Source organism: Cavia porcellus, unplaced genomic scaffold (assembly GCF_034190915.1).
Source record: "Cavia porcellus strain 051 isolate PalLab524CR breed Dunkin Hartley unplaced genomic scaffold, mCavPor4.1 scaffold_17, whole genome shotgun sequence".
Taxonomy (NCBI): Eukaryota; Metazoa; Chordata; class Mammalia; order Rodentia; family Caviidae; genus Cavia; species Cavia porcellus.
The window spans coordinates 4,654,977-4,664,598 of NW_026947500.1; positions in this window are offsets into that span (position 1 = coordinate 4,654,977).

Below are 9,622 nucleotides of genomic sequence, written 5' to 3' on the forward strand. Positions count from 1 at the left end.
TGACCACCAGGACCTGGCTTTCTCTGCTGGAAATGTGGGGTATGGGATATACATATAATTTCTGACTGGGGGGCGCTTAGGGCGGGCATTGCTGATGCTCGAGCAGCTGATTGGAATTTTCTTTGTGCGCAAACAGGAGCTGGGAAAGAAACAGGAAATGGTTGGCATTCCAGCTTTGGCCTTCCACCTCATTAGACCACTGCCATAATTTCAACTGAGGCAAGAATCTTTCATTCCCGTCTTTGTATTGTTAGGAAAAGAGCGGTCTCTCTCTTACTACTTCCTGCTGAAAGGGAGTGCTGGGGTTTAGGAAGGTTGATGGGATGATGGTTGATGCCCATTCAGAAGCTGGTACCAGGTGTTTCAGCCAGGACAGTTTCATCATTGGTGAGTGCCCACATTTTAGACTGAAAAAACAAAGAGACAAGGTGCTATGAGGAGGAAGGCCACTATCATATTTAAGGGCCCAGGGGAGGTAGAAAGAAAGTTGTCTTTGATTTAAATTTGCTGTTCCATCAGGACCAAGGTCAGGTAGAATTCTGAAAAACAAGTGTGAGGTTAGGAGAAGTGAATTTATGAGAGATGGTTATTCCCCATCTGAAAGGGTAACGGTTAAAAGTGTAGGTAGGTAGGGCTTGTCTCTGGTCCAGCTGGAAAGAATAAGGGAGGTGGGGAGGGTGGTGGCTGTGTCAGTATAAGGCACTTAAGAGCCTAGGCCCACAGGGTTCTCACGTTTGACTAAACAGCTGAGGGTGGAGAGAACTAAGACAGTTGTCATGTAGAACAACATGAAGATGATCTTATGCATGATGTGAGAGTCTTTAGGAAAGACTGTTAAGAGTCCTGCTGTAAAAAGGACAATTAATTGACAGAATATAAGGAATTAGAAACCAAACTGGATAAAGTGAGTGGTGGAGGAAGGGATATGAGAGTACGTGGTATAAGGGTTTGGCACTGCTGGGTGGATTGGAGTAATGGCATTATTGATTATCGCAAGGTCTTGCATTAGAAGACCCATCAGGCTTGAGTAGCCTGAGAATTGGGAGTATTATAGGGTGAATGGGTAGGTTTAAGAAAACCATTGTTTAAAAGGTACTTAATTATAGGTATAAGTCCCTGTAAATGTTTGGGAGGTATGGGGTATTGGGGAACACAAGGAAAATTTAAAGGATCTCTGAGACGAATTAAAATAGACATGGCATGGGTAGTGCAGGTGGGATTGGAGATATCTCAAACTATTGACGAGAGAAGAAGGGAGTCTGAAACCTGCATGGAATAGGCCCTGTCTGTAAAAGCTGCATAGGTTGGCCATCAACACCCACTATAGAGACTGAGGACTTAATACAACAGCCTGAAAACTCAGGAAGAACACTATATACGGCCTCTATGTCCACAAGTATAGAGAATGTCTTACCTGAGACCTCCAGTGGGAATTGGGGCTCTGAGGACACCTTAATGGGGGGCTGTGGACCCCAAGCCCCATCAATCTTCAGCATCAAGTCTGAGTAGATCAGTCAGTGATGAATCCGGTGGTGATGAAATCGCTTATGAGGGCAAGGAGTTAAAGAATGGCTTACCCACTCTCTGGCAGCTAGGACAGTCACTCTTTCAATGGCCTTGAGATTGTAATAGGGGCAAGGCCCCAGAAGAACGCCAGCGTTGGAGCACTCTCTTGCCCAGTGTCCTTCTTTGTTGTATTTGAAGCATGGTCCAGGAGGGGCTCAGTGAGGGGCTCACAGCTCCACCCTGTGTCAGTTTACCTGTCTCAGAGCTCCAAGTGTCACTATTAAAAGGTCAGATTGTTATTTTTCCTTTTGATTTTTATCTCTGTTGTTGAAAACATGAAAAGCCATATTAAGAAGGTCTCCCTGTGGGGTTTGAGGGCCAAGTTTAGCCTTTTTATTTAGGAGAGAGATCAGCGATTGTGTCATTTAATACCAGTTGAGTATAGTTAATTATGGCCCCAATATGCCCAGCAACCACTGGTTGGCAGAGGGTTGAACCAGGGCTGGTGGAAAGGCTGGAAAAGGCTCAGACCTGGCCCCTGCCCCAGCCTCGGCCCCAGTGCCAGCCTCATTTTCTGTTGCCCCTTGCATCATATAATCTTTTTTTGGGAAAAGATCTGGTGGATCCCACCAAAAGGAATCCAAAAAGAATTTATAATTATCTCTTAATTTTAGTTGTTGAACATCCAGAAAATTGATAACAGTGTAGTACAGTAGAGGCAGTAAGCTTAACATAGAACATTAAATGGAACTATTATTTTCTATTAACCATGAGTGTTTTAACATTTGTGCACTGAAGAAATTTGTGACATTGTTTGGGCTGCTCATGATTTAAGCATCTCTAAGTATAAAATATATATTACATAAATTTTTATTTAAAAATTATCATTTGAATGGTGACCTCGTGTTGGTCTGACCTGAATCTCCTGGCTGGAGCACAAGAAAAAGGCAGATGTCCTGAGATGAATACGCACTTCTCAGATGAAGAAATGCAAATGGCAAATAAATACATGAAAAAATGTTCATCATCATTGGTCATTAGAGAAATACAAATTAAAACCACACTGAGATACCATCTCACTCCTGAAAGAATGGCCAGGATCAAGAAAACCAACAACAACAAATGCTGAAGAGGCTGTGGGGAAAAAGGAACTCTCCTACACTGTTGGTGGGAGTGTAGACTTGTGCAGCCTTTGTGGAGGTCAGTCTGGAGATTTCTCAATAAGCTGGGATTGGAAGTCCCATTTATTCCAGCTATTCCACTTCTAGGCATATTCCCAGAAGAACCGAAAGCATCATACCACAGTGATATATGTGCACCCATGTTTATAGCAGCACAATTTGTAACTGCCAGATCTTGGAAACAACCCCAGTGTCCATCAACTGAGGAATGGATAAAAAAAGTTGTGGTATTTCTATACAATGAAGTATTATTCAGCTATAAAGAAGGATCACATTGAGATATTTATCAATAAATGGGCGCAGCTTGAGACCATACTCATAAGTGAAATAAATCAATCTGGCATGTGTGAATACCGAATAGTTTCCCTAATGTAAGTAATGATTCAAATATATAAAAATATGTGGTAATCATGATTCCCCATTATGTGGCCTTGAAGCCTTATAAAGTTTTCACTTATTAATTGGAAAGGCTTTATTCTGGGCTTCTTGATATGGAAATATTTGAAGCTATAATATATGAAGTTTTATTCAAATATTTCAAGGAAAAAGACAGACACTATGGTAACTACTATTAAGTCGGGTTATTTGGTGGTGAAGCACTAGGTTGCTGAAACAGTCATGCTTTGACCTCTATTGTTATATTGTTATGTCCTGTTTTATCTCAATCTCTCCCTTATTCATTAAAAAAATTATTTAGTTATTTTTTATGTTTTTTTTAACTAAGGGGAAAAATTTTAAAAATTAGCAGGATATATAATAGTAACTTTTTTTGATTTCCTATTAACTTGTTTTGAAGTCCTGTAATATTCCCACTATCTTGTTTTGACTGATTAGACTCTGTTCCATTCTGTATGATAGTATCAAGTTTGAGGGTATAGGCAACTACTTTGAAGGCAATAAGATTCACTAAGATGCCCATTCTGGTTTGACTATTGTCTCCTTTGGAAGTCCTGTAATGTTTACAATGCTTAAGTTTTATTGGTCTTGTTCTCTACTGTTTTGTTCAACTTTATAATATCTAATGAGATAGACAATTCTTTTTAAGGAAACAAGAGACATTGTCGATAACCATTGTTGATAACCTTGTACTCTGTTCTACATCATGTGCTATGTCTATCCTTGGTTTTGACTGACAGCTTTGTTTTGCCATATTTGACTTTATTCTCTCCCCCCCCCAAAGTAATAAGAAGTAAGGAGTAATAAAACCCAAAATGTGTAAATTTTGTTGTAAAAAAGAGAGGGTAAAAAAGAGCTCTAAAGGATACAACAGCAAGTGTGTTTAGGGGTGTTAAATAGCTGATCATATTAATGTTTTTGGTTGGATCATTGAACACAACTGTTTGCAGTCTCCCTGTTTGAATGTCCACTTTGTATGCTTTGATACTGTGATTTGAGCAACTATCTCTAAGATGATAATATGTAATCTATTACCTGGTGATTTCTTACTGTTTTTTTTTTTTTTTTTTTTTTTTTTGTGTGTGTGTGTGTGTGGTTCTGTATTACTTGTACCCTTACATGCTTTGTTTTGTTTTGTTTTTTCTCTTTTTCCTTTTAAATAAAATTTTAAAAAAGAAAAAGGCAGATGTCTGGATCTGAAAGAAAATACTTGTCATTATAAACAATCCTAATTTTATATTTGAAGGCATGAATATACCATCAGATCAGCAACAATGAATTGTCTTAGTCGTATAAACTTTAGTTGAAGTGTCTCCCGTAAGGCTATGGAGATTATTGGGGCCTTCAACTAATGAACAAGAGCTGGTCAAAGTTACCAGGTGGCCACTTTCTTGTTTATCAATTGGAGTCCTGTCCAATGTCTCCTCACCCCAGGGATTTTGTTTAACCAATTTTAGCATCATTTTAACCAACTGGAAACTGAGGTGGAAGCATGTTTTTTTAAATCTATAACCCAAATAAACCTTGATTAAATGATCTGAAAATGTAAAAGAGGAAGGAAAGATTATTGAGCTCAAATAAAAAGAAACAGCTATTTACAGACAGAGCAGGCAAATGGACAGACAACAGATATATAGATTGATGATCATCTTATAAAATTAGAGTGCACTCAAATGTATTTGGCCAATTTGAACTATAACAAATAGACTAGTGTGAACTTTTTGTAGATCAATTAATAGAGATCTCTTGAAATAAGAATACCAGAAAAGGAACCTAATTTATGACTAATCTAAGATAGCTCAGAAAGGAGAAAAGGAACATAAATATTATCTAATGTCTCAGGAACAACGCCAGCCTGTTTTTGAAGCAGGAGCAGAGATTGAGGCTGAGAAGGCTGCAGTCACTGAGTAGCCAACTGTCCAGCAGGCGTGTGTGGGCAATTATCAGATGATTGGCTATAAAATGGCCACTTGTCACCATGTGACAAGGAAACACAAGCTGCTTGCGGGGTCACTGTGTGACCATAGCAACCTAGCTGCTGCCAGTAACACAATGAGGGGCGCAAGATGGTGGCTGGTCATCATGTGTTCCACAGCTGAAGAGCTGCTGCTGATCACACAAGGGGCCACAAGGGGGCAGCCATTGACCCTGAGACCTGTTGCAAGATGGCAGTGCCCTGCCACTTGGCGCAGGGTCACAAGATGGTGGTTGTCCTTCACGCAAGCTGTAGCAACATGGCTGCTGGCAACCATATGGCCCGCCAGAAGACTGGAACGCCCGAGACCAAGTATGGTGAGCTGTAGAGACAGGAGCTGTGTTATTTAAAAGGTCCAGTGGAGATGTTGGAGGGGCAGTGAGCCAGAAGTATTTGGACCATCATAGAAGAAAGACAAGACAGTGAGAGGAACACACATCCTTTAAGTGAAAAAGGCCTAAAGATGAAGGGTTTCTGCCAACTTGTCACCATTCTGACAAAAGTATAAATAAAAGATCAGCTTTTTGGTTTTTATAGCCTTCTAGAGGCTAAGAGCACCAAGGTTACGACCCAGGTTCCCCAGAGGTGTTTTTTTGGGGGACAGGAAGTAGTCCCCATGACTAAATTATAAGTGATCTGAGAGAACAACTTTGCCTTGGGACATAAGAGCTTTAGCTCTTTGCCAAAGAATGTGGAAGCTGTGCTGGGTCACACTTAACAAAAGAGATTGTCACCTATTTTGAAAGTGTGACACAGAAAGTCCCCACACCCATTCTCCTCTGCCGGGGCTGGGTGCCAGGGAACAAAAATGTTAGTCTTGCCTCAAGCTGTATGGCCTAGGGAGCGTGAAAACCGGTATCCCTGCTTGGGAGGCAGGATGGATTTTCTGCCGCAAGCTTGCTAAGGAACAGAAACAGAAAACCCTGGACTGACGGCAGCTCACCTGTGTTCAGTGAGCGAGGTCGCTGTTGCATGCAGATTAGCAGCAGCAAGTAAACAGTCCCAGAGGAGAAAAAGGTGGTTGTTAGGCAGGGGGACTCAAACTGGGAGGGATTCCCAGGAGCCACTCACTCTGCTATCCCAGTCACAGGGGCACCATTGTAAGAGTTTTCGGTGTGATGAAAGGGAGAAAATAAAGTAAAAAATAGCCTTTATTCTAAGGACGTGGAGAAAACTGCATGACCAGTGGAGCCTGGCTTTCTCTGCTGGAAATGTGGGGCATGAATATACATATAATTTCTGACTGGCGTGGCGCTTAGGGCGGGCATTGCTGATACACAACCAGCCAATTGGAGTTTTCTTTGAACGCAAACAGGAGCTGGGGAAGAAGCAGAAAGTGGTCAGTGTTCCAACTTTGGCCTTCTGCCTCATTAGACCACCGCCATAATTTCTACTGAGGCAAGAACCGAAATTTCACTGGGTACATCATTAAGTTACATATGTGGGCTCATTCTGTTTTTCTGATTTGGTTTTTCACAGCCAGAAATTTCCCTCTTAGGACTGTTTTCACTGTATGCCATAAATTCTGGTATGTTGTGTAGGCCTTATTATTTACTTTTAAGTACTATCTAACTTGTTTCTCAGTTTCTTCTTGATTCATTAATTATTCAAGAGTGTATTGTCTGATTTACATATGTTTGCATAATTTTTATAGTTTTTTTGCCATTCATTTCTAGTTTCATTGCACTATGATCTGATAATATGCACCAGATAATTTCAATTCTTTTGTATTTACTTAAGCATGCTTTATTGGCTAGTATGTGGTCTATTTTGGATAAAACTCCATATGGTTCTGAAAAGAATATGTATCCTGTTGTTGTGTAGAACACTCTATAGATAGCTATTGAATCCATTTGTTAGAAAGTTTAGTTCAACTATGGAATTTTGTTGTTGATTTCTTACCTAGTTTGTCTGCCTGATTATGACCATAAAGTTTTGGAGTCCTGTTGTTTACCTGATCTTTATGTCCAGTAGTTTGTTTTATAAAGACTAGTACACAAATGTTTGGTGCATATATGTTTATAATTGTTATCGCTTTCTGTCTATTCTTTACCTTAACTAATGTCATGATCTTCTTTGCCTCTTCTGGTCAATTTTGGCTTGAAGTCCATTTTGTCTGAAAATAGGATAGCTACTCTTACTTTTTTGGGGGGGTTCTTGTTGCATGGAATATTGTTTTCTATCCTTTGTTTTTTTTTTGTTTTTTTTGTTTTTTTTGTTTTTTTTTTTTTTAGTCCACAAATTTATTTGTGGTTAAATGTTTTGGTTAAATGTGGTTAAATGTTTATACAGCATACCATTGGGTTTTGTTTCTTGATCCATTGTATCATTCTGTATCTTTCGTTTGAGGAATCAATACCATTCACTTTGAGAGTTAGTAGTGATTACTATTCCTGACATTATATTATTTTTTTGTTGCTGATTTCCTCTTTTTTTCCCCTTCTGCTTAAGAGGTCACACTGCCTGATATATTTATTCTATCAGACATTTTGGCATTGTTAGTTTCATTATCTCTTTTGAGGATATTGTCAAGAATTGTTTTTGAGTGTTTGTTTGGTGGTCATTAATTTCCTAATATCTCTGTCACAGAAATATCTTATTTTTTAATCAACTTTGGAGGATAGTTTTGCAGGACATATCAGTCAGTTTGAAGTTATTTTCATTTAAGGACTGAAACACTTCACTCAAATGTCTTCTGGGCTTTAAGGTTTGGGTTGAGAAGTATGCTGTAATTCTAATGATTTCTACCTTTATAAATGATTTGTTGCTTTTTTTTCTAACACTTTATACTGTTCAATTCATGCATTGAACTTTAGGAATTTTGACTGTGATGCATTGTGGAGAGATTACTGTCTGATCATGGCTAGTGAGGGTGCTATATGCCTAACTTATTTATTTTATTTTGGTACTGGATATAACTCATGATCTCTCTCTTGCCAAACAGGTGCTTATGCCTCTGAGCTAAACCTCCAGCCCCTAACTTATCTATTTGTATGCTAAATTTGTTCCCCATATTTGGAAAAATTTTGGCTATTAAAAATAGATTTTTTATTTTAAAAACAAACAGAAGAGGGATATAAACAATACAGAATTTCAAAAGTAATAGGAAGTTAACAATAGTTAATATATTGCCTATTGTTATCTTGAAAGTAGTTGTTCAGATTATAAGATTCAGGCATGAAAAATGATCAAATAGACAATGAAAATTCAAACTTCTATTTTTATGAACCATTATCTATCATGTTTATTTATATTCACACATATATGTATACACTATATATATTAAAGTTTTCCCCTTCTTTTCTCCTTTCCACTATCCTAGTTGTTCTTTCCTTTTGAACACTTCCTTTCCCTTTCATTTGCACTCAGTGAATTGTACATTTTGGGTCTTATTTATAATTTTTAAAAATTTCATTAGGGAGACAATACAATATTTACACAGGCAAGACTGATTTATTTCACTTATGAGTATGGTCTCTAGTTTTATCCATTTACTTATAAAAGCCTCAAGTTTATCCTTCACTGTAGCTAAGTATTGTATAAAAAGACCACTTTTTTATCCATTCAATAGTTGATGGGCATTTGAGTTGTTGTCAAGATTTAGCTATTAAAATTGTGCTGCTACAAACATGGGTGCACATATATTGCTGTGGTATGATGTTTTCAATTCTAAGAAAACACCTAGAAGGGGAATAGCTGGATCAAATGGGACATGCAATCCTAGTTTGTTTTTTAGGAACCTTAGCACTGACTTTCACAGTGATTGTTCCAGTTTACACTCTCATCAACAGTAGAGAAGTGTTTCTTTTTCCCCACAGCCCTGCCAGCATTTGTCATTGATTGATTTCTTAGTGATTGCCATTCTTTCTGGAGTGATATGGAATCTCAGTGTTGTGTTAATTTGTATCTCTTGAATGACCAGTGATGTTGAACATTTCTACATATTTTTGTTTTGCCATTTGTATTTCTTCATCTGAGAAGTGTGCATTAATCTCCAATCCTCATTTTTGGATTGAGTCTTTGAATTTAGGGGGCCAATGTTCTTCAGTTCTTTATATATTATATATATCAGTCAGGGAAAATTTTCCAAAATTTTTTCCCATTCTGTGGCTTTTCTTTTCGTTCTGTTGGTAATTTCTTTCAATGTGCAAAAACTGAGAACCCAGTTGTTAATTCTTTGAAGTACTGTGCAGTTCCTTTGAAGTTCCTGTGCAGTTTGCATTTTGTTCATGAACTCTTTGCCTACCCCATGTCTCCAAGATTTCTACCTACCTTGTCTTCCAGAAGATTTAGCTTTTATGTTTTACTATTTAGATCTTTGATCTATTTTAACTTTAGTTGTGTGCATGGTAATAGACATGGTTCTAGTTTCAGTTTTCAGCACATGGAAGGCAAATTTTCCTAATGTCACTTATTAAAGAGACTATCATTCTTCCAGTGAACATGTTTAGCACCTTTGGCAAATATAAGGTGGCTGAGTGTCTTTTTAGTTGTGTGTGTATATCTTCTAATGTCTTCCATTGACCCTCAAGTCTGCTTCTTAGCCAGTACCATGCTGATTTTA